General features: G+C 64.1%; 6 non-coding genes across 6 annotated transcripts; all 6 read right to left on the bottom strand.

Moving 5' to 3' along the window:
* Positions 1-2,627: 2,627 nt before the first annotated feature.
* LOC132251978 (5S ribosomal RNA) lies at positions 2,628-2,746 on the bottom strand. Its single transcript, XR_009463723.1, has one exon. It is a non-coding gene; the product is annotated as a 5S ribosomal RNA (ribosomal RNA).
* Positions 2,747-6,261: 3,515 nt separating this feature from the next.
* On the bottom strand, positions 6,262-6,380 carry LOC132251977 (5S ribosomal RNA). The gene has a single exon (XR_009463722.1). It is a non-coding gene; the product is annotated as a 5S ribosomal RNA (ribosomal RNA).
* A 3,515-nt stretch (positions 6,381-9,895) lies between these two features.
* On the bottom strand, positions 9,896-10,014 carry LOC132251976 (5S ribosomal RNA). Its single transcript, XR_009463721.1, has one exon. It is a non-coding gene; the product is annotated as a 5S ribosomal RNA (ribosomal RNA).
* Positions 10,015-13,536: 3,522 nt separating this feature from the next.
* On the bottom strand, positions 13,537-13,655 carry LOC132251975 (5S ribosomal RNA). Its single transcript, XR_009463720.1, has one exon. It is a non-coding gene; the product is annotated as a 5S ribosomal RNA (ribosomal RNA).
* Positions 13,656-17,182: 3,527 nt separating this feature from the next.
* On the bottom strand, positions 17,183-17,301 carry LOC132251974 (5S ribosomal RNA). Its single transcript, XR_009463719.1, has one exon. It is a non-coding gene; the product is annotated as a 5S ribosomal RNA (ribosomal RNA).
* A 3,518-nt stretch (positions 17,302-20,819) lies between these two features.
* On the bottom strand, positions 20,820-20,938 carry LOC132251973 (5S ribosomal RNA). Its single transcript, XR_009463718.1, has one exon. It is a non-coding gene; the product is annotated as a 5S ribosomal RNA (ribosomal RNA).
* Between the last annotated feature and the right edge of the window lie 1,923 nt (positions 20,939-22,861).

Raw genomic sequence — 22,861 nt, 5'->3', positions numbered from 1 at the left:
TTATTTTGGTAGTTTTATCTATTTGTGTGCCATGGCATTTGTAGCTTATCTTTTAGACTCCTCACCTTTCAACTTTCCACTGAATGTGTTTAGTTTCATAAGTAAGTTATACATTGTAACAATGTTAACAAGGGCAGGAATCAAACTGCCCTTCCCTGTATCAGGCTGGCCCCTGAAAGAGCCAGTCAATCCGTGATTGAATGTGTAACATGATTGAATGTGTAACATAGTAGCAGACAGAAATTAACACCTGGGAGCTGCAGATCAACCAACGGAAAAATTCAATACAACGCAATGTAACAACCGGGAAATCTCTAAACGTCACTGATCAAGGGCCAGAAGCCCTGGCCTCAGTTAATCCACGCCGGGGAACAACTTTGGGGCTGAATATCTCCAGAGCGACCGCTCCAGAGCCCTATTCCAAATTCATCAACGGACTCCCAAACCTGCACGTTCATTGCGCACGACCCCTGGGGCTGACAGATGCCATCCAGTAGCCACCGAGCGGGGGGGGGGGAGGGAAAGTCCCACGAGAGTCAATGACCCTGGATTGGGCAAACCTGAAAACTGGGGAGTCACCAAAGTCTGCCAAGGACAGAGAAAAGGCAGTGAAAAGTGACCCTCAGGGGCGCCCTCTTCATCTCCAACTTGACCACACCTGTCCAGCCAGAAGGACCAGCCGGCGACCCCCTTCTGGAGGATAACACCACGCTGAAAGAAGGCTCGACTGGCCATCGACGGCAGACTCCAGCGCTTCTAGGATAGGTATACCTGACTCTGTAGCTTGCTACTGTGTGCGTGCGTGCGTGCGTGCGTGCGTGCGTGCGTGCGTGCGTGCGGGGGGACCAGCCCCAAGGTTTATGATTTAACTCATTACAGTGTTTCAATCCGCCTAATAAACTAGAATTTTAAGGATCCCGAGTTGGACATTTGTAGCCAGCACTGGCGTTCGGCCCCGGGCCCTGGAGCAGCTCCGACCGGAAACGGCCGCGCTCCTAACCGCAGCACGCAAGCCCCCGCCGAAAACCGCCCGGGTCCCCGAGCCCTGGTGGGCTGCCAGCACCCGAGCACAGGCTCCAGAGGGGATGCAGGGCACCACGGGCCAGGCGGCCTATCTTCTGCTCCCGGCAAACCGGGAGAAACAGGCGTCCAATACAGAACCGCTCGGCGCCTGCCTGAACACCGACTGCCGGGGAGCAAGCAACGCGGCTCTGCCCCAGGGAAACCGCGCCTCGCCGGCCGCCTGGAGTGCTCGGAGAGTGTCATTCAGCAGGTGGATCGGGGCGGCCCGCTTGCCAACGGCCGTCTCCCGCTTCCTTCCGCCAAGCCTCCGACAAGGTCCCCCACCCGGGGCTCGTCACTATGCCAGGCAGTCCGGGGAGTGGCGGGAACGTCCACTTGCGGATCGGAAGCTGGGAGGGAGCGGAAACGGGCCCTTATCAGGACAGAGAGAAGCAAGCGGCGGGGTGCGCCAGGGGCCCGTGCCGGACCCCGTGCTCTCTAACAGAGGCGAACGGGACCTGGGAAAGGGGGGCGAGTAGCGAGCTGGCCAGAAGTGCCGGCCACAGAAAAATGCGCCCCGGGGTCACGGCCAAGGCGGACCGGGGCCACCTGCGCAAGGATCTGGCAACCGAAAGGACCACGGCGCCCCCTCCTGCATCCACGCTGCGTCCAAGCCTGGCAAGCTGGGCCCCGCTCCGGCCCCCACACCTCCCGCGGCACACACAGAGCGGGCACAGAGAAGGGCAGCCGGGCGGAGGAGCGGCACGGAGGGTCCCCCGCGGGAGGAGAGGCTCCCGAGGCCAGGCCTTTTCCCTCCAGAAAAGAGACGCCGGAGGCGGGACGTGCTGAGGGTTTCCAAACTCCCGAGCGAGCGGCAAAGAGAGGACTCGGTGGGGATTCCCCATTTCCCGTCTCGCACGAGACACGGGCCAGGGCTCATGGCGTGAACCCCGCAGCTGGGAAGTTGCAAACGGCCCCCAGGCAGCTCTTTTACCCCAGGCCGTGCCGTGACGCTCACGCGCGGAACCTCCTGCCACCACACGCCGCGCAACCTGACCACTCAGCCGGGCTCACAAAGGGCTCGCTCGGATTCTCGCTGGAAAGGGCCGCCGGCGGCCATTCGGCGCGGCAGATAGGCGCGCAGCCTCCCAAGGACAACGGCCGAGACCTTCGCCGCTGCCGGCGGCAGGGGAGAGAGCGGCAGCGGAACCCCCCCCTGCTTCTCCGCAGGCCCCTCGGCCCTTCAGCGTCCGCTCCCTGCCACGGGGCGACGCAGGAGCCTGGGCAAGGCGCACCTACGGCCCCAGACGGTAAAGGGCAATTGTGATGTGCTTGGGCTCGCACGCTGCCGCCTCGGCACCCCCAGCCCGCCCGGCACCAGCACCAGCACCAGCGCCAGGCCCGCCCCCACGGGCTGGGGGCGCAGCACTCCCCCAAGCTCCCCCGCCTGCTCCCCTCCACACAGGCCCACGCGCCTCGGGCAAGGGCTCCCCTGCCCCTGCCCCTGCCCCTGCCCGGTGCTCCAGGGCTGGGGCGGGGAGCCTGCAGCACGCGCCGGGCAACCCGGGCCCCCGGCCAGGGACCAAGAAAGAAGGGCTGGCCAGGATGCGCGCAACAGTTGCAAAAGCCTACAGCACCCGGTATTCCCAGGCGGTCTCCCATCCAGGTACTAACCGGGCCCAACCCTGCTTAGCTTCCGAGATCAGACGAGATCGGGCGTGTTCAGGGTGGTATGGCCGTAGGCGCCAGCCCTGCCTCGCCCGGCCCTTTTCAGGCCGGCGTACACCCCGCTCCCACCCCGCACGCCTGCTCCCGGCCCGCCCCACCTCCCCGCGCCCGCACACAGCCCGCCCCGCCCCGCCCCTCCCGTCACACGCGCGCCCAACACCAACACGTGCGCACTCACGGCCCACCGCCCCTGCTCGCCCTGGGCGCGCACCCCCTGACCCCCGCCCGCCTCCCCCAACTCCAGCCTGCTGCCCGCCTCCCGCCTCCCTGCTCCAGGCCCCCACCCCTGACCCGGGCCCCTCCTCTCCCCTCCTGGCCCCGCACACAGCCTGCCCCTGCCACCGCACCCAGTCCTAAGCCACGACCAGGAAAAGACACCCCCAGCTCGGGCAAATCCCCTGCCACGCTCCACCAACACCCGCACGGAAACGGCGGGCCCAGGCACTGGCTACACGCAAGCTCCCCCTCAACGTCTCTTCCAGTCCAGCACAAGCCCAACACCTGCCAGGGACTCACTGGGGCCTTCGCATCCACAGCCCGGCCTGGGGGGCGCTCAAGGAGGCCAGGGCCGCCGCCCAGAGCCTCCAGGCATTCCTTGCGCCCGCCTGCCCCGGGCAAGATCTCAGGGGCGTTCCCTCCCCACGCCCACTCCTCTCCAGGGACAAGGCAGCGGGGCTGACCCCAACCCAGGCCGCAGCACCTCAGGCGGGACCGGAAACCGACAAACTCCACCGGGGCCGACCACCGGCACCTGCTGGTGTGGCAGAAAGCCCCCTTTTCCTCTTGCCTGCATTTGCTCTCCCCTCTTTGGATATGTTTCCCTTTTTCTACCTTTTCTTCCTTCCTCTCTCTTTCACTTTAAGATGAGGAATTGTGTTTTCAAAGTTGTGTGTGTGCATTTTGTATCTCCCCTTGTATTTTGGTAGTTTTATCTATTTGTGTGCCATGGCATTTGTAGCTTATCTTTTAGACTCCTCACCTTTCAACTTTCCACTGAATGTGTTTAGTTTCATAAGTAAGTTATACATTGTAACAATGTTAACAAGGGCAGGAATCAAACTGCCCTTCCCTGTATCAGGCTGGCCCCTGAAAGAGCCAGTCAATCCGTGATTGAATGTGTAACATGATTGAATGTGTAACATAGTAGCAGACAGAAATTAACACCTGGGAGCTGCAGATCAACCAACGGAAAAATTCAATACAACGCAATGTAACAACCGGGAAATCTCTAAACGTCACTGATCAAGGGCCAGAAGCCCTGGCCTCAGTTAATCCACGCCGGGGAACAACTTTGGGGCTGAATATCTCCAGAGCGACCGCTCCCAGAGCCCTATTCCAAATTCATCAACGGACTCCCAAACCTGCACGTTCATGCGCACGACCCCTGGGGCTGACAGATGCCATCCAGTAGCCACCGAGCGGGGGGGGGGGGAGGGGAAAGTCCCACGAGAGTCAATGACCCCTGGATTGGGCAAACCTGAAAACTGGGGAGTCACCAAAGTCTGCCAAGGACAGAGAAAAGGCAGTGAAAAGTGACCCTCAGGGGCGCCCTCTTCATCTCCAACTTGACCACACCTGTCCAGCCAGAAGGACCAGCCGGCGACCCCCTTCTGGAGGATAACACCACGCTGAAAGAAGGCTCGACTGGCCATCGACGGCAGACTCCAGCGCTTCTAGGATAGGTATACCTGACTCTGTAGCTTGCTACTGTGTGCGTGCGTGCGTGCGTGCGTGCGTGCGTGCGGGGGGACCAGCCCCAAGGTTTATGATTTAACTCATTACAGTGTTTCAATCCGCCTAATAAACTAGAATTTTAAGGATCCCGAGTTGGACATTTGTAGCCAGCACTGGCGTTCGGCCCCGGGCCCTGGAGCAGCTCCGACCGGAAACGGCCGCGCTCCTAACCGCAGCACGCAAGCCCCCGCCGAAAACCGCCCGGGTCCCCGAGCCCTGGTGGGCTGCCAGCACCCGAGCACAGGCTCCAGAGGGGATGCAGGGCACCACGGGCCAGGCGGCCTATCTTCTGCTCCCGGCAAACCGGGAGAAACAGGCGTCCAATACAGAACCGCTCGGCGCCTGCCTGAACACCGACTGCCGGGGAGCAAGCAACGTGGCTCTGCCCCAGGGAAACCGCGCCTCGCCGGCCGCCTGGAGTGCTCGGAGAGTGTCATTCAGCAGGTGGATCGGGGCGGCCCGCTTGCCAACGGCCGTCTCCCGCTTCCTTCCGCCAAGCCTCCGACAAGGTCCCCCACCCGGGGCTCGTCACTATGCCAGGCAGTCCGGGGAGTGGCGGGAACGTCCACTTGCGGATCGGAAGCTGGGAGGGAGCGGAAACGGGCCCTTATCAGGACAGAGAGAAGCAAGCGGCGGGGTGCGCCAGGGGCCCGTGCCGGACCCCGTGCTCTCTAACAGAGGCGAACGGGACCTGGGAAAGGGGGCGAGTAGCGAGCTGGCCAGAAGTGCCGGCCACAGAAAAATGCGCCCCGGGGTCACGGCCAAGGCGGACCGGGGCCACCTGCGCAAGGATCTGGCAACCGAAAGGACCACGGCGCCCCCTCCTGCATCCACGCTGCGTCCACGCCTGGCAAGCTGGGCCCCGCTCCGGCCCCCACACCTCCCGCGGCACACACGGAGCGGGCACAGAGAAGGGCAGCCGGGCGGAGGAGCGGCACGGAGGGTCCCCCGCGGGAGGAGAGGCTCCCGAGGCCAGGCCTTTTCCCTCCAGAAAAGAGACGGCCGGAGGCGGGACGTGCTGGGGGTTTCCAAACTCCCGAGCGAGCGGCAAAGAGAGGACTCGGTGGGGATTCCCCATTTCCCGTCTCGCACGAGACACGGGCAGGGCTCATGGCGTGAACCCCGCAGCTGGGAAGTTGCAAACGGCCCCCAGGCAGCTCTTTTACCCCAGGCCGTGCCGTGACGCTCACGCGCGGAACCTCCTGCCACCACACGCCGCGCAACCTGACCACTCAGCCGGGCTCACAAAGGGCTCGCTCGGATTCTCGCTGGAAAGGGCCGCCGGCGGCCATTCGGCGCGGCAGATAGGCGCGCAGCCTCCCAAGGACAACGGCCGAGACCTTCGCCGCTGCCGGCGGCAGGGGAGAGAGCGGCAGCGGAACCCCCCCCTGCTTCTCCGCAGGCCCCTCGGCCCTTCAGCGTCCGCTCCCTGCCACGGGGCGACGCAGGAGCCTGGGCAAGGCGCACCTACGGCCCCAGACGGTAAAGGGCAATTGTGATGTGCTTGGGCTCGCACGCTGCCGCCTCGGCACCCCCAGCCCGCCCGGCACCAGCACCAGCACCAGCGCCAGGCCCGCCCCCACGGGCTGGGGGCGCAGCACTCCCCCAAGCTCCCCCGCCTGCTCCCCTCCACACAGGCCCACGCGCCTCGGGCAAGGGCTCCCCTGCCCCTGCCCCTGCCCCTGCCCGGTGCTCCAGGGCTGGGGCGGGGAGCCTGCAGCACGCGCCGGGCAACCCGGGCCCCCGGCCAGGGACCAAGAAAGAAGGGCTGGCCAGGATGCGCGCAACAGTTGCAAAAGCCTACAGCACCCGGTATTCCCAGGCGGTCTCCCATCCAGGTACTAACCGGGCCCAACCCTGCTTAGCTTCCGAGATCAGACGAGATCGGGCGTGTTCAGGGTGGTATGGCCGTAGGCGCCAGCCCTGCCTCGCCCGGCCCTTTTCAGGCCGGCGTACACCCCGCTCCCACCCCGCACGCCTGCTCCCGGCCCGCCCCACCTCCCCGCGCCCGCACACAGCCCGCCCCGCCCCGCCCCTCCCGTCACACGCGCGCCCAACACCAACACGTGCGCACTCACGGCCCACCGCCCCTGCTCGCCCTGGGCGCGCACCCCCTGACCCCCGCCCGCCTCCCCCAACTCCAGCCTGCTGCCCGCCTCCCGCCTCCCTGCTCCAGGCCCCCACCCCTGACCCGGGCCCCTCCTCTCCCCTCCTGGCCCCGCACACAGCCTGCCCCTGCCACCGCACCCAGTCCTAAGCCACGACCAGGAAAAGACACCCCCAGCTCGGGCAAATCCCCTGCCACGCTCCACCAACACCCGCACGGAAACGGCGGGCCCAGGCACTGGCTACACGCAAGCTCCCCCTCAACGTCTCTTCCAGTCCAGCACAAGCCCAACACCTGCCAGGGACTCACTGGGGCCTTCGCATCCACAGCCCGGCCTGGGGGGCGCTCAAGGAGGCCAGGGCCGCCGCCCAGAGCCTCCAGGCATTCCTTGCGCCCGCCTGCCCCGGGCAAGATCTCAGGGGCGTTCCCTCCCCACGCCCACTCCTCTCCAGGGACAAGGCAGCGGGGCTGACCCCAACCCAGGCCGCAGCACCTCAGGCGGGACCGGAAACCGACAAACTCCACCGGGGCCGACCACCGGCACCTGCTGGTGTGGCAGAAAGCCCCCTTTTCCTCTTGCCTGCATTTGCTCTCCCCTCTTTGGATATGTTTCCCTTTTTCTACCTTTTCTTCCTTCCTCTCTCTTTCACTTTAAGATGAGGAATTGTGTTTTCAAAGTTGTGTGTGTGCATTTTGTATCTCCCCTTGTATTTTGGTAGTTTTATCTATTTGTGTGCCATGGCATTTGTAGCTTATCTTTTAGACTCCTCACCTTTCAACTTTCCACTGAATGTGTTTAGTTTCATAAGTAAGTTATACATTGTAACAATGTTAACAAGGGCAGGAATCAAACTGCCCTTCCCTGTATCAGGCTGGCCCCTGAAAGAGCCAGTCAATCCGTGATTGAATGTGTAACATGATTGAATGTGTAACATAGTAGCAGACAGAAATTAACACCTGGGAGCTGCAGATCAACCAACGGAAAAATTCAATACAACGCAATGTAACAACCGGGAAATCTCTAAACGTCACTGATCAAGGGCCAGAAGCCCTGGCCTCAGTTAATCCACGCCGGGGAACAACTTTGGGGCTGAATATCTCCAGAGCGACCGCTCCCAGAGCCCTATTCCAAATTCATCAACGGACTCCCAAACCTGCACGTTCATGCGCACGACCCCTGGGGCTGACAGATGCCATCCAGTAGCCACCGAGCGGGGGGGGGGGGAGGGGAAAGTCCCACGAGAGTCAATGACCCCTGTATTGGGCAAACCTGAAAACTGGGGAGTCACCAAAGTCTGCCAAGGACAGAGAAAAGGCAGTGAAAAGTGACCCTCAGGGGCGCCCTCTTCATCTCCAACTTGACCACACCTGTCCAGCCAGAAGGACCAGCCGGCGACCCCCTTCTGGAGGATAACACCACGCTGAAAGAAGGCTCGACTGGCCATCGACGGCAGACTCCAGCGCTTCTAGGATAGGTATACCTGACTCTGTAGCTTGCTACTGTGTGTGTGCGTGCGTGCGTGCGTGCGTGCGTGCGGGGGGACCAGCCCCAAGGTTTATGATTTAACTCATTACAGTGTTTCAATCCGCCTAATAAACTAGAATTTTAAGGATCCCGAGTTGGACATTTGTAGCCAGCACTGGCGTTCGGCCCCGGGCCCTGGAGCAGCTCCGACCGGAAACGGCCGCGCTCCTAACCGCAGCACGCAAGCCCCCGCCGAAAACCGCCCGGGTCCCCGAGCCCTGGTGGGCTGCCAGCACCCGAGCACAGGCTCCAGAGGGGATGCAGGGCACCACGGGCCAGGCGGCCTATCTTCTGCTCCCGGCAAACCGGGAGAAACAGGCGTCCAATACAGAACCGCTCGGCGCCTGCCTGAACACCGACTGCCGGGGAGCAAGCAACGCGGCTCTGCCCCAGGGAAACCGCGCCTCGCCGGCCGCCTGGAGTGCTCGGAGAGTGTCATTCAGCAGGTGGATCGGGGCGGCCCGCTTGCCAACGGCCGTCTCCCGCTTCCTTCCGCCAAGCCTCCGACAAGGTCCCCCACCCGGGGCTCGTCACTATGCCAGGCAGTCCGGGGAGTGGCGGGAACGTCCACTTGCGGATCGGAAGCTGGGAGGGAGCGGAAACGGGCCCTTATCAGGACAGAGAGAAGCAAGCGGCGGGGTGCGCCAGGGGCCCGTGCCGGACCCCGTGCTCTCTAACAGAGGCGAACGGGACCTGGGAAAGGGGGCGAGTAGCGAGCTGGCCAGAAGTGCCGGCCACAGAAAAATGCGCCCCGGGGTCACGGCCAAGGCGGACCGGGGCCACCTGCGCAAGGATCTGGCAACCGAAAGGACCACGGCGCCCCCTCCTGCATCCACGCTGTGTCCACGCCTGGCAAGCTGGGCCCCGCTCCGGCCCCCACACCTCCCGCGGCACACACGGAGCGGGCACAGAGAAGGGCAGCCGGGCGGAGGAGCGGCACGGAGGGTCCCCCGCGGGAGGAGAGGCTCCCGAGGCCAGGCCTTTTCCCTCCAGAAAAGAGACGCCGGAGGCGGGACGTGCTGAGGGTTTCCAAACTCCCGAGCGAGCGGCAAAGAGAGGACTCGGTGGGGATTCCCCATTTCCCGTCTCGCACGAGACACGGGCCAGGGCTCATGGCGTGAACCCCGCAGCTGGGAAGTTGCAAACGGCCCCCAGGCAGCTCTTTTACCCCAGGCCGTGCCGTGACGCTCACGCGCGGAACCTCCTGCCACCACACGCCGCGCAACCTGACCACTCAGCCGGGCTCACAAAGGGCTCGCTCGGATTCTCGCTGGAAAGGGCCGCCGGCGGCCATTCGGCGCGGCAGATAGGCGCGCAGCCTCCCAAGGACAACGGCCGAGACCTTCGCCGCTGCCGGCGGCAGGGGAGAGAGCGGCAGCGGAACCCCCCCCTGCTTCTCCGCAGGCCCCTCGGCCCTTCAGCGTCCGCTCCCTGCCACGGGGCGACGCAGGAGCCTGGGCAAGGCGCACCTACGGCCCCAGACGGTAAAGGGCAATTGTGATGTGCTTGGGCTCGCACGCTGCCGCCTCGGCACCCCCAGCCCGCCCGGCACCAGCACCAGCACCAGCGCCAGGCCCGCCCCCACGGGCTGGGGGCGCAGCACTCCCCCAAGCTCCCCCGCCTGCTCCCCTCCACACAGGCCCACGCGCCTCGGGCAAGGGCTCCCCTGCCCCTGCCCCTGCCCCTGCCCGGTGCTCCAGGGCTGGGGCGGGGAGCCTGCAGCACGCGCCGGGCAACCCGGGCCCCCGGCCAGGGACCAAGAAAGAAGGGCTGGCCAGGATGCGCGCAACAGTTGCAAAAGCCTACAGCACCCGGTATTCCCAGGCGGTCTCCCATCCAGGTACTAACCGGGCCCAACCCTGCTTAGCTTCCGAGATCAGACGAGATCGGGCGTGTTCAGGGTGGTATGGCCGTAGGCGCCAGCCCTGCCTCGCCCGGCCCTTTTCAGGCCGGCGTACACCCCGCTCCCACCCCGCACGCCTGCTCCCGGCCCGCCCCACCTCCCCGCGCCCGCACACAGCCCGCCCCGCCCCGCCCCTCCCGTCACACGCGCGCCCAACACCAACACGTGCGCACTCACGGCCCACCGCCCCTGCTCGCCCTGGGCGCGCACCCCCTGACCCCCGCCCGCCTCCCCCAACTCCAGCCTGCTGCCCGCCTCCCGCCTCCCTGCTCCAGGCCCCCACCCCTGACCCGGGCCCCTCCTCTCCCCTCCTGGCCCCGCACACAGCCTGCCCCTGCCACCGCACCCAGTCCTAAGCCACGACCAGGAAAAGACACCCCCAGCTCGGGCAAATCCCCTGCCACGCTCCACCAACAACCGCACGGAAACGGCGGGCCCAGGCACTGGCTACACGCAAGCTCCCCCTCAACGTCTCTTCCAGTCCAGCACAAGCCCAACACCTGCCAGGGACTCACTGGGGCCTTCGCATCCACAGCCCGGCCTGGGGGGCGCTCAAGGAGGCCAGGGCCGCCGCCCAGAGCCTCCAGGCATTCCTTGCGCCCGCCTGCCCCGGGCAAGATCTCAGGGGCGTTCCCTCCCCACGCCCACTCCTCTCCAGGGACAAGGCAGCGGGGCTGACCCCAACCCAGGCCGCAGCACCTCAGGCGGGACCGGAAACCGACAAACTCCACCGGGGCCGACCACCGGCACCTGCTGGTGTGGCAGAAAGCCCCCTTTTCCTCTTGCCTGCATTTGCTCTCCCCTCTTTGGATATGTTTCCCTTTTTCTACCTTTTCTTCCTTCCTCTCTCTTTCACTTTAAGATGAGGAATTGTGTTTTCAAAGTTGTGTGTGTGCATTTTGTATCTCCCCTTGTATTTTGGTAGTTTTATCTATTTGTGTGCCATGGCATTTGTAGCTTATCTTTTAGACTCCTCACCTTTCAACTTTCCACTGAATGTGTTTAGTTTCATAAGTAAGTTATACATTGTAACAATGTTAACAAGGGCAGGAATCAAACTGCCCTTCCCTGTATCAGGCTGGCCCCTGAAAGAGCCAGTCAATCCGTGATTGAATGTGTAACATGATTGAATGTGTAACATAGTAGCAGACAGAAATTAACACCTGGGAGCTGCAGATCAACCAACGGAAAAATTCAATACAACGCAATGTAACAACCGGGAAATCTCTAAACGTCACTGATCAAGGGCCAGAAGCCCTGGCCTCAGTTAATCCACGCCGGGGAACAACTTTGGGGCTGAATATCTCCAGAGCGACCGCTCCCAGAGCCCTATTCCAAATTCATCAACGGACTCCCAAACCTGCACGTTCATGCGCACGACCCCTGGGGCTGACAGATGCCATCCAGTAGCCACCGAGCGGGGGGGGGGGAGGGGAAAGTCCCACGAGAGTCAATGACCCCTGGATTGGGCAAACCTGAAAACTGGGGAGTCACCAAAGTCTGCCAAGGACAGAGAAAAGGCAGTGAAAAGTGACCCTCAGGGGCGCCCTCTTCATCTCCAACTTGACCACACCTGTCCAGCCAGAAGGACCAGCCGGCGACCCCCTTCTGGAGGATAACACCACGCTGAAAGAAGGCTCGACTGGCCATCGACGGCAGACTCCAGCGCTTCTAGGATAGGTATACCTGACTCTGTAGCTTGCTACTGTGTGTGTGCGTGCGTGCGTGCGTGCGTGCGTGCGTGCGTGCGGGGGGACCAGCCCCAAGGTTTATGATTTAACTCATTACAGTGTTTCAATCCGCCTAATAAACTAGAATTTTAAGGATCCCGAGTTGGACATTTGTAGCCAGCACTGGCGTTCGGCCCCGGGCCCTGGAGCAGCTCCGACCGGAAACGGCCGCGCTCCTAACCGCAGCACGCAAGCCCCCGCCGAAAACCGCCCGGGTCCCCGAGCCCTGGTGGGCTGCCAGCACCCGAGCACAGGCTCCAGAGGGGATGCAGGGCACCACGGGCCAGGCGGCCTATCTTCTGCTCCCGGCAAACCGGGAGAAACAGGCGTCCAATACAGAACCGCTCGGCGCCTGCCTGAACACCGACTGCCGGGGAGCAAGCAACGCGGCTCTGCCCCAGGGAAACCGCGCCTCGCCGGCCGCCTGGAGTGCTCGGAGAGTGTCATTCAGCAGGTGGATCGGGGCGGCCCGCTTGCCAACGGCCGTCTCCCGCTTCCTTCCGCCAAGCCTCCGACAAGGTCCCCCACCCGGGGCTCGTCACTATGCCAGGCAGTCCGGGGAGTGGCGGGAACGTCCACTTGCGGATCGGAAGCTGGGAGGGAGCGGAAACGGGCCCTTATCAGGACAGAGAGAAGCAAGCGGCGGGGTGCGCCAGGGGCCCGTGCCGGACCCCGTGCTCTCTAACAGAGGCGAACGGGACCTGGGAAAGGGGGCGAGTAGCGAGCTGGCCAGAAGTGCCGGCCACAGAAAAATGCGCCCCGGGGTCACGGCCAAGGCGGACCGGGGCCACCTGCGCAAGGATCTGGCAACCGAAAGGACCACGGCGCCCCCTCCTGCATCCACGCTGCGTCCACGCCTGGCAAGCTGGGCCCCGCTCCGGCCCCCACACCTCCCGCGGCACACACGGAGCGGGCACAGAGAAGGGCAGCCGGGCGGAGGAGCGGCACGGAGGGTCCCCCGCGGGAGGAGAGGCTCCCGAGGCCAGGCCTTTTCCCTCCAGAAAAGAGACGCCGGAGGCGGGACGTGCTGAGGGTTTCCAAACTCCCGAGCGAGCGGCAAAGAGAGGACTCGGTGGGGATTCCCCATTTCCCGTCTCGCACGAGACACGGGCCAGGGCTCATGGCGTGAACCCCGCAGCTGGGAAGTTGCAAACGGCCCCCAGGCAGCTCTTTTACCCCAGGCCGTGCCGTGACGCTCACGCGCGGAACCTCCTGCCACCACACGCCGCGCAACCTGACCACTCAGCCGGGCTCACAAAGGGCTCGCTCGGATTCTCGCTGGAAAGGGCCGCCGGCGGCCATTCGGCGCGGCAGATAGGCGCGCAGCCTCCCAAGGACAACGGCCGAGACCTTCGCCGCTGCCGGCGGCAGGGGAGAGAGCGGCAGCGGAACCCCCCCCTGCTTCTCCGCAGGCCCCTCGGCCCTTCAGCGTCCGCTCCCTGCCACGGGGCGACGCAGGAGCCTGGGCAAGGCGCACCTACGGCCCCAGACGGTAAAGGGCAATTGTGATGTGCTTGGGCTCGCACGCTGCCGCCTCGGCACCCCCAGCCCGCCCGGCACCAGCACCAGCACCAGCGCCAGGCCCGCCCCCACGGGCTGGGGGCGCAGCACTCCCCCAAGCTCCCCCGCCTGCTCCCCTCCACACAGGCCCACGCGCCTCGGGCAAGGGCTCCCCTGCCCCTGCCCCTGCCCCTGCCCGGTGCTCCAGGGCTGGGGCGGGGAGCCTGCAGCACGCGCCGGGCAACCCGGGCCCCCGGCCAGGGACCAAGAAAGAAGGGCTGGCCAGGATGCGCGCAACAGTTGCAAAAGCCTACAGCACCCGGTATTCCCAGGCGGTCTCCCATCCAGGTACTAACCGGGCCCAACCCTGCTTAGCTTCCGAGATCAGACGAGATCGGGCGTGTTCAGGGTGGTATGGCCGTAGGCGCCAGCCCTGCCTCGCCCGGCCCTTTTCAGGCCGGCGTACACCCCGCTCCCACCCCGCACGCCTGCTCCCGGCCCGCCCCACCTCCCCGCGCCCGCACACAGCCCGCCCCGCCCCGCCCCTCCCGTCACACGCGCGCCCAACACCAACACGTGCGCACTCACGGCCCACCGCCCCTGCTCGCCCTGGGCGCGCACCCCCTGACCCCCGCCCGCCTCCCCCAACTCCAGCCTGCTGCCCGCCTCCCGCCTCCCTGCTCCAGGCCCCCACCCCTGACCCGGGCCCCTCCTCTCCCCTCCTGGCCCCGCACACAGCCTGCCCCTGCCACCGCACCCAGTCCTAAGCCACGACCAGGAAAAGACACCCCCAGCTCGGGCAAATCCCCTGCCACGCTCCACCAACACCCGCACGGAAACGGCGGGCCCAGGCACTGGCTACACGCAAGCTCCCCCTCAACGTCTCTTCCAGTCCAGCACAAGCCCAACACCTGCCAGGGACTCACTGGGGCCTTCGCATCCACAGCCCGGCCTGGGGGGCGCTCAAGGAGGCCAGGGCCGCCGCCCAGAGCCTCCAGGCATTCCTTGCGCCCGCCTGCCCCGGGCAAGATCTCAGGGGCGTTCCCTCCCCACGCCCACTCCTCTCCAGGGACAAGGCAGCGGGGCTGACCCCAACCCAGGCCGCAGCACCTCAGGCGGGACCGGAAACCGACAAACTCCACCGGGGCCGACCACCGGCACCTGCTGGTGTGGCAGAAAGCCCCCTTTTCCTCTTGCCTGCATTTGCTCTCCCCTCTTTGGATATGTTTCCCTTTTTCTACCTTTTCTTCCTTCCTCTCTCTTTCACTTTAAGATGAGGAATTGTGTTTTCAAAGTTGTGTGTGTGCATTTTGTATCTCCCCTTGTATTTTGGTAGTTTTATCTATTTGTGTGCCATGGCATTTGTAGCTTATCTTTTAGACTCCTCACCTTTCAACTTTCCACTGAATGTGTTTAGTTTCATAAGTAAGTTATACATTGTAACAATGTTAACAAGGGCAGGAATCAAACTGCCCTTCCCTGTATCAGGCTGGCCCCTGAAAGAGCCAGTCAATCCGTGATTGAATGTGTAACATGATTGAATGTGTAACATAGTAGCAGACAGAAATTAACACCTGGGAGCTGCAGATCAACCAACGGAAAAATTCAATACAACGCAATGTAACAACCGGGAAATCTCTAAACGTCACTGATCAAGGGCCAGAAGCCCTGGCCTCAGTTAATCCACGCCGGGGAACAACTTTGGGGCTGAATATCTCCAGAGCGACCGCTCCCAGAGCCCTATTCCAAATTCATCAACGGACTCCCAAACCTGCACGTTCATGCGCACGACCCCTGGGGCTGACAGATGCCATCCAGTAGCCACCGAGCGGGGGGGGGGGGAGGGGAAAGTCCCACGAGAGTCAATGACCCCTGTATTGGGCAAACCTGAAAACTGGGGAGTCACCAAAGTCTGCCAAGGACAGAGAAAAGGCAGTGAAAAGTGACCCTCAGGGGCGCCCTCTTCATCTCCAACTTGACCACACCTGTCCAGCCAGAAGGACCAGCCGGCGACCCCCTTCTGGAGGATAACACCACGCTGAAAGAAGGCTCGACTGGCCATCGACGGCAGACTCCAGCGCTTCTAGGATAGGTATACCTGACTCTGTAGCTTGCTACTGTGTGCGTGCGTGCGTGCGTGCGTGCGTGCGTGCGTGCGTGCGTGCGGGGGGACCAGCCCCAAGGTTTATGATTTAACTCATTACAGTGTTTCAATCCGCCTAATAAACTAGAATTTTAAGGATCCCGAGTTGGACATTTGTAGCCAGCACTGGCGTTCGGCCCCGGGCCCTGGAGCAGCTCCGACCGGAAACGGCCGCGCTCCTAACCGCAGCACGCAAGCCCCCGCCGAAAACCGCCCGGGTCCCCGAGCCCTGGTGGGCTGCCAGCACCCGAGCACAGGCTCCAGAGGGGATGCAGGGCACCACGGGCCAGGCGGCCTATCTTCTGCTCCCGGCAAACCGGGAGAAACAGGCGTCCAATACAGAACCGCTCGGCGCCTGCCTGAACACCGACTGCCGGGGAGCAAGCAACGTGGCTCTGCCCCAGGGAAACCGCGCCTCGCCGGCCGCCTGGAGTGCTCGGAGAGTGTCATTCAGCAGGTGGATCGGGGCGGCCCGCTTGCCAACGGCCGTCTCCCGCTTCCTTCCGCCAAGCCTCCGACAAGGTCCCCCACCCGGGGCTCGTCACTATGCCAGGCAGTCCGGGGAGTGGCGGGAACGTCCACTTGCGGATCGGAAGCTGGGAGGGAGCGGAAACGGGCCCTTATCAGGACAGAGAGAAGCAAGCGGCGGGGTGCGCCAGGGGCCCGTGCCGGACCCCGTGCTCTCTAACAGAGGCGAACGGGACCTGGGAAAGGGGGCGAGTAGCGAGCTGGCCAGAAGTGCCGGCCACAGAAAAATGCGCCCCGGGGTCACGGCCAAGGCGGACCGGGGCCACCTGCGCAAGGATCTGGCAACCGAAAGGACCACGGCGCCCCCTCCTGCATCCACGCTGCGTCCACGCCTGGCAAGCTGGGCCCCGCTCCGGCCCCCACACCTCCCGCGGCACACACGGAGCGGGCACAGAGAAGGGCAGCCGGGCGGAGGAGCGGCACGGAGGGTCCCCCGCGGGAGGAGAGGCTCCCGAGGCCAGGCCTTTTCCCTCCAGAAAAGAGACGCCGGAGGCGGGACGTGCTGAGGGTTTCCAAACTCCCGAGCGAGCGGCAAAGAGAGGACTCGGTGGGGATTCCCCATTTCCCGTCTCGCACGAGACACGGGCCAGGGCTCATGGCGTGAACCCCGCAGCTGGGAAGTTGCAAACGGCCCCCAGGCAGCTCTTTTACCCCAGGCCGTGCCGTGACGCTCACGCGCGGAACCTCCTGCCACCACACGCCGCGCAACCTGACCACTCAGCCGGGCTCACAAAGGGCTCGCTCGGATTCTCGCTGGAAAGGGCCGCCGGCGGCCATTCGGCGCGGCAGATAGGCGCGCAGCCTCCCAAGGACAACGGCCGAGACCTTCGCCGCTGCCGGCGGCAGGGGAGAGAGCGGCAGCGGAACCCCCCCCTGCTTCTCCGCAGGCCCCTCGGCCCTTCAGCGTCCGCTCCCTGCCACGGGGCGACGCAGGAGCCTGGGCAAGGCGCACCTACGGCCCCAGACGGTAAAGGGCAATTGTGATGTGCTTGGGCTCGCACGCTGCCGCCTCGGCACCCCCAGCCCGCCCGGCACCAGCACCAGCACCAGCGCCAGGCCCGCCCCCACGGGCTGGGGGCGCAGCACTCCCCCAAGCTCCCCCGCCTGCTCCCCTCCACACAGGCCCACGCGCCTCGGGCAAGGGCTCCCCTGCCCCTGCCCCTGCCCCTGCCCGGTGCTCCAGGGCTGGGGCGGGGAGCCTGCAGCACGCGCCGGGCAACCCGGGCCCCCGGCCAGGGACCAAGAAAGAAGGGCTGGCCAGGATGCGCGCAACAGTTGCAAAAGCCTACAGCACCCGGTATTCCCAGGCGGTCTCCCATCCAGGTACTAACCGGGCCCAACCCTGCTTAGCTTCCGAGATCAGACGAGATCGGGCGTGTTCAGGGTGGTATGGCCGTAGGCGCCAGCCCTGCCTCGCCCGGCCCTTTTCAGGCCGGCGTACACCCCGCTCCCACCCCGCACGCCTGCTCCCGGCCCGCCCCACCTCCCCGCGCCCGCACACAGCCCGCCCCGCCCCGCCCCTCCCGTCACACGCGCGCCCAACACCAACACGTGCGCACTCACGGCCCACCGCCCCTGCTCGCCCTGGGCGCGCACCCCCTGACCCCCGCCCGCCTCCCCCAACTCCAGCCTGCTGCCCGCCTCCCGCCTCCCTGCTCCAGGCCCCCACCCCTGACCCGGGCCCCTCCTCTCCCCTCCTGGCCCCGCACACAGCCTGCCCCTGCCACCGCACCCAGTCCTAAGCCACGACCAGGAAAAGACACCCCCAGCTCGGGCAAATCCCCTGCCACGCTCCACCAACACCCGCACGGAAACGGCGGGCCCAGGCACTGGCTACACGCAAGCTCCCCCTCAACGTCTCTTCCAGTCCAGCACAAGCCCAACACCTGCCAGGGACTCACTGGGGCCTTCGCATCCACAGCCCGGCCTGGGGGGCGCTCAAGGAGGCCAGGGCCGCCGCCCAGAGCCTCCAGGCATTCCTTGCGCCCGCCTGCCCCGGGCAAGATCTCAGGGGCGTTCCCTCCCCACGCCCACTCCTCTCCAGGGACAAGGCAGCGGGGCTGACCCCAACCCAGGCCGCAGCACCTCAGGCGGGACCGGAAACCGACAAACTCCACCGGGGCCGACCACCGGCACCTGCTGGTGTGGCAGAAAGCCCCCTTTTCCTCTTGCCTGCATTTGCTCTCCCCTCTTTGGATATGTTTCCCTTTTTCTACCTTTTCTTCCTTCCTCTCTCTTTCACTTTAAGATGAGGAATTGTGTTTTCAAAGTTGTGTGTGTGCATTTTGTATCTCCCCTTGTATTTTGGTAGTTTTATCTATTTGTGTGCCATGGCATTTGTAGCTTATCTTTTAGACTCCTCACCTTTCAACTTTCCACTGAATGTGTTTAGTTTCATAAGTAAGTTATACATTGTAACAATGTTAACAAGGGCAGGAATCAAACTGCCCTTCCCTGTATCAGGCTGGCCCCTGAAAGAGCCAGTCAATCCGTGATTGAATGTGTAACATGATTGAATGTGTAACATAGTAGCAGACAGAAATTAACACCTGGGAGCTGCAGATCAACCAACGGAAAAATTCAATACAACGCAATGTAACAACCGGGAAATCTCTAAACGTCACTGATCAAGGGCCAGAAGCCCTGGCCTCAGTTAATCCACGCCGGGGAACAACTTTGGGGCTGAATATCTCCAGAGCGACCGCTCCCAGAGCCCTATTCCAAATTCATCAACGGACTCCCAAACCTGCACGTTCATGCGCACGACCCCTGGGGCTGACAGATGCCATCCAGTAGCCACCGAGCGGGGGGGGGGGAGGGGAAAGTCCCACGAGAGTCAATGACCCCTGTATTGGGCAAACCTGAAAACTGGGGAGTCACCAAAGTCTGCCAAGGACAGAGAAAAGGCAGTGAAAAGTGACCCTCAGGGGCGCCCTCTTCATCTCCAACTTGACCACACCTGTCCAGCCAGAAGGACCAGCCGGCGACCCCCTTCTGGAGGATAACACCACGCTGAAAGAAGGCTCGACTGGCCATCGACGGCAGACTCCAGCGCTTCTAGGATAGGTATACCTGACTCTGTAGCTTGCTACTGTGTGCGTGCGTGCGTGCGTGCGTGCGTGCGTGCGTGCGGGGGGACCAGCCCCAAGGTTTATGATTTAACTCATTACAGTGTTTCAATCCGCCTAATAAACTAGAATTTTAAGGATCCCGAGTTGGACATTTGTAGCCAGCACTGGCGTTCGGCCCCGGGCCCTGGAGCAGCTCCGACCGGAAACGGCCGCGCTCCTAACCGCAGCACGCAAGCCCCCGCCGAAAACCGCCCGGGTCCCCGAGCCCTGGTGGGCTGCCAGCACCCGAGCACAGGCTCCAGAGGGGATGCAGGGCACCACGGGCCAGGCGGCCTATCTTCTGCTCCCGGCAAACCGGGAGAAACAGGCGTCCAATACAGAACCGCTCGGCGCCTGCCTGAACACCGACTGCCGGGGAGCAAGCAACGTGGCTCTGCCCCAGGGAAACCGCGCCTCGCCGGCCGCCTGGAGTGCTCGGAGAGTGTCATTCAGCAGGTGGATCGGGGCGGCCCGCTTGCCAACGGCCGTCTCCCGCTTCCTTCCGCCAAGCCTCCGACAAGGTCCCCCACCCGGGGCTCGTCACTATGCCAGGCAGTCCGGGGAGTGGCGGGAACGTCCACTTGCGGATCGGAAGCTGGGAGGGAGCGGAAACGGGCCCTTATCAGGACAGAGAGAAGCAAGCGGCGGGGTGCGCCAGGGGCCCGTGCCGGACCCCGTGCTCTCTAACAGAGGCGAACGGGACCTGGGAAAGGGGGCGAGTAGCGAGCTGGCCAGAAGTGCCGGCCACAGAAAAATGCGCCCCGGGGTCACGGCCAAGGCGGACCGGGGCCACCTGCGCAAGGATCTGGCAACCGAAAGGACCACGGCGCCCCCTCCTGCATCCACGCTGCGTCCACGCCTGGCAAGCTGGGCCCCGCTCCGGCCCCCACACCTCCCGCGGCACACACGGAGCGGGCACAGAGAAGGGCAGCCGGGCGGAGGAGCGGCACGGAGGGTCCCCCGCGGGAGGAGAGGCTCCCGAGGCCAGGCCTTTTCCCTCCAGAAAAGAGACGCCGGAGGCGGGACGTGCTGAGGGTTTCCAAACTCCCGAGCGAGCGGCAAAGAGAGGACTCGGTGGGGATTCCCCATTTCCCGTCTCGCACGAGACACGGGCCAGGGCTCATGGCGTGAACCCCGCAGCTGGGAAGTTGCAAACGGCCCCCAGGCAGCTCTTTTACCCCAGGCCGTGCCGTGACGCTCACGCGCGGAACCTCCTGCCACCACACGCCGCGCAACCTGACCACTCAGCCGGGCTCACAAAGGGCTCGCTCGGATTCTCGCTGGAAAGGGCCGCCGGCGGCCATTCGGCGCGGCAGATAGGCGCGCAGCCTCCCAAGGACAACGGCCGAGACCTTCGCCGCTGCCGGCGGCAGGGGAGAGAGCGGCAGCGGAACCCCCCCCTGCTTCTCCGCAGGCCCCTCGGCCCTTCAGCGTCCGCTCCCTGCCACGGGGCGACGCAGGAGCCTGGGCAAGGCGCACCTACGGCCCCAGACGGTAAAGGGCAATTGTGATGTGCTTGGGCTCGCACGCTGCCGCCTCGGCACCCCCAGCCCGCCCGGCACCAGCACCAGCACCAGCGCCAGGCCCGCCCCCACGGGCTGGGGGCGCAGCACTCCCCCAAGCTCCCCCGCCTGCTCCCCTCCACACAGGCCCACGCGCCTCGGGCAAGGGCTCCCCTGCCCCTGCCCCTGCCCCTGCCCGGTGCTCCAGGGCTGGGGCGGGGAGCCTGCAGCACGCGCCGGGCAACCCGGGCCCCCGGCCAGGGACCAAGAAAGAAGGGCTGGCCAGGATGCGCGCAACAGTTGCAAAAGCCTACAGCACCCGGTATTCCCAGGCGGTCTCCCATCCAGGTACTAACCGGGCCCAACCCTGCTTAGCTTCCGAGATCAGACGAGATCGGGCGTGTTCAGGGTGGTATGGCCGTAGGCGCCAGCCCTGCCTCGCCCGGCCCTTTTCAGGCCGGCGTACACCCCGCTCCCACCCCGCACGCCTGCTCCCGGCCCGCCCCACCTCCCCGCGCCCGCACACAGCCCGCCCCGCCCCTCCCGTCACACGCGCGCCCAACACCAACACGTGCGCACTCACGGCCCACCGCCCCTGCTCGCCCTGGGCGCGCACCCCCTGACCCCCGCCCGCCTCCCCCAACTCCAGCCTGCTGCCCGCCTCCCGCCTCCCTGCTCCAGGCCCCCACCCCTGACCCGGGCCCCTCCTCTCCCCTCCTGGCCCCGCACACAGCCTGCCCCTGCCACCGCACCCAGTCCTAAGCCACGACCAGGAAAAGACACCCCCAGCTCGGGCAAATCCCCTGCCACGCTCCACCAACACCCGCACGGAAACGGCGGGCCCAGGCACTGGCTACACGCAAGCTCCCCCTCAACGTCTCTTCCAGTCCAGCACAAGCCCAACACCTGCCAGGGACTCACTGGGGCCTTCGCATCCACAGCCCGGCCTGGGGGGCGCTCAAGGAGGCCAGGGCCGCCGCCCAGAGCCTCCAGGCATTCCTTGCGCCCGCCTGCCCCGGGCAAGATCTCAGGGGCGTTCCCTCCCCACGCCCACTCCTCTCCAGGGACAAGGCAGCGGGGCTGACCCCAACCCAGGCCGCAGCACCTCAGGCGGGACCGGAAACCGACAAACTCCACCGGGGCCGACCACCGGCACCTGCTGGTGTGGCAGAAAGCCCCCTTTTCCTCTTGCCTGCATTTGCTCTCCCCTCTTTGGATATGTTTCCCTTTTTCTACCTTTTCTTCCTTCCTCTCTCTTTCACTTTAAGATGAGGAATTGTGTTTTCAAAGTTGTGTGTGTGCATTTTGTATCTCCCCTTGTATTTTGGTAGTTTTATCTATTTGTGTGCCATGGCATTTGTAGCTTATCTTTTAGACTCCTCACCTTTCAACTTTCCACTGAATGTGTTTAGTTTCATAAGTAAGTTATACATTGTAACAATGTTAACAAGGGCAGGAATCAAACTGCCCTTCCCTGTATCAGGCTGGCCCCTGAAAGAGCCAGTCAATCCGTGATTGAATGTGTAACATGATTGAATGTGTAACATAGTAGCAGACAGAAATTAACACCTGGGAGCTGCAGATCAACCAACGGAAAAATTCAATACAACGCAATGTAACAACCGGGAAATCTCTAAACGTCACTGATCAAGGGCCAGAAGCCCTGGCCTCAGTTAATCCACGCCGGGGAACAACTTTGGGGCTGAATATCTCCAGAGCGACCGCTCCCAGAGCCCTATTCCAAATTCATCAACGGACTCCCAAACCTGCACGTTCATGCGCACGACCCCTGGGGCTGACAGATGCCATCCAGTAGCCACCGAGCGGGGGGGGGGGAGGGGAAAGTCCCACGAGAGTCAATGACCCCTGGATTGGGCAAACCTGAAAACTGGGGAGTCACCAAAGTCTGCCAAGGACAGAGAAAAGGCAGTGAAAAGTGACCCTCAGGGGCGCCCTCTTCATCTCCAACTTGACCACACCTGTCCAGCCAGAAGGACCAGCCGGCGACCCCCTTCTGGAGGATAACACCACGCTGAAAGAAGGCTCGACTGGCCATCGACGGCAGACTCCAGCGCTTCTAGGATAGGTATACCTGACTCTGTAGCTTGCTACTGTGTGTGTGCGTGCGTGCGTGCGTGCGTGCGTGCGTGCGTGCGGGGGGACCAGCCCCAAGGTTTATGATTTAACTCATTACAGTGTTTCAATCCGCCTAATAAACTAGAATTTTAAGGATCCCGAGTTGGACATTTGTAGCCAGCACTGGCGTTCGGCCCCGGGCCCTGGAGCAGCTCCGACCGGAAACGGCCGCGCTCCTAACCGCAGCACGCAAGCCCCCGCCGAAAACCGCCC

The sequence above is a fragment of the Alligator mississippiensis genome, chromosome 7 (assembly GCF_030867095.1).
Source record: "Alligator mississippiensis isolate rAllMis1 chromosome 7, rAllMis1, whole genome shotgun sequence".
NCBI lineage: Eukaryota > Metazoa > Chordata > Crocodylia > Alligatoridae > Alligator > Alligator mississippiensis.
This window is presented reverse-complemented; position numbering and strand designations above follow the sequence as displayed.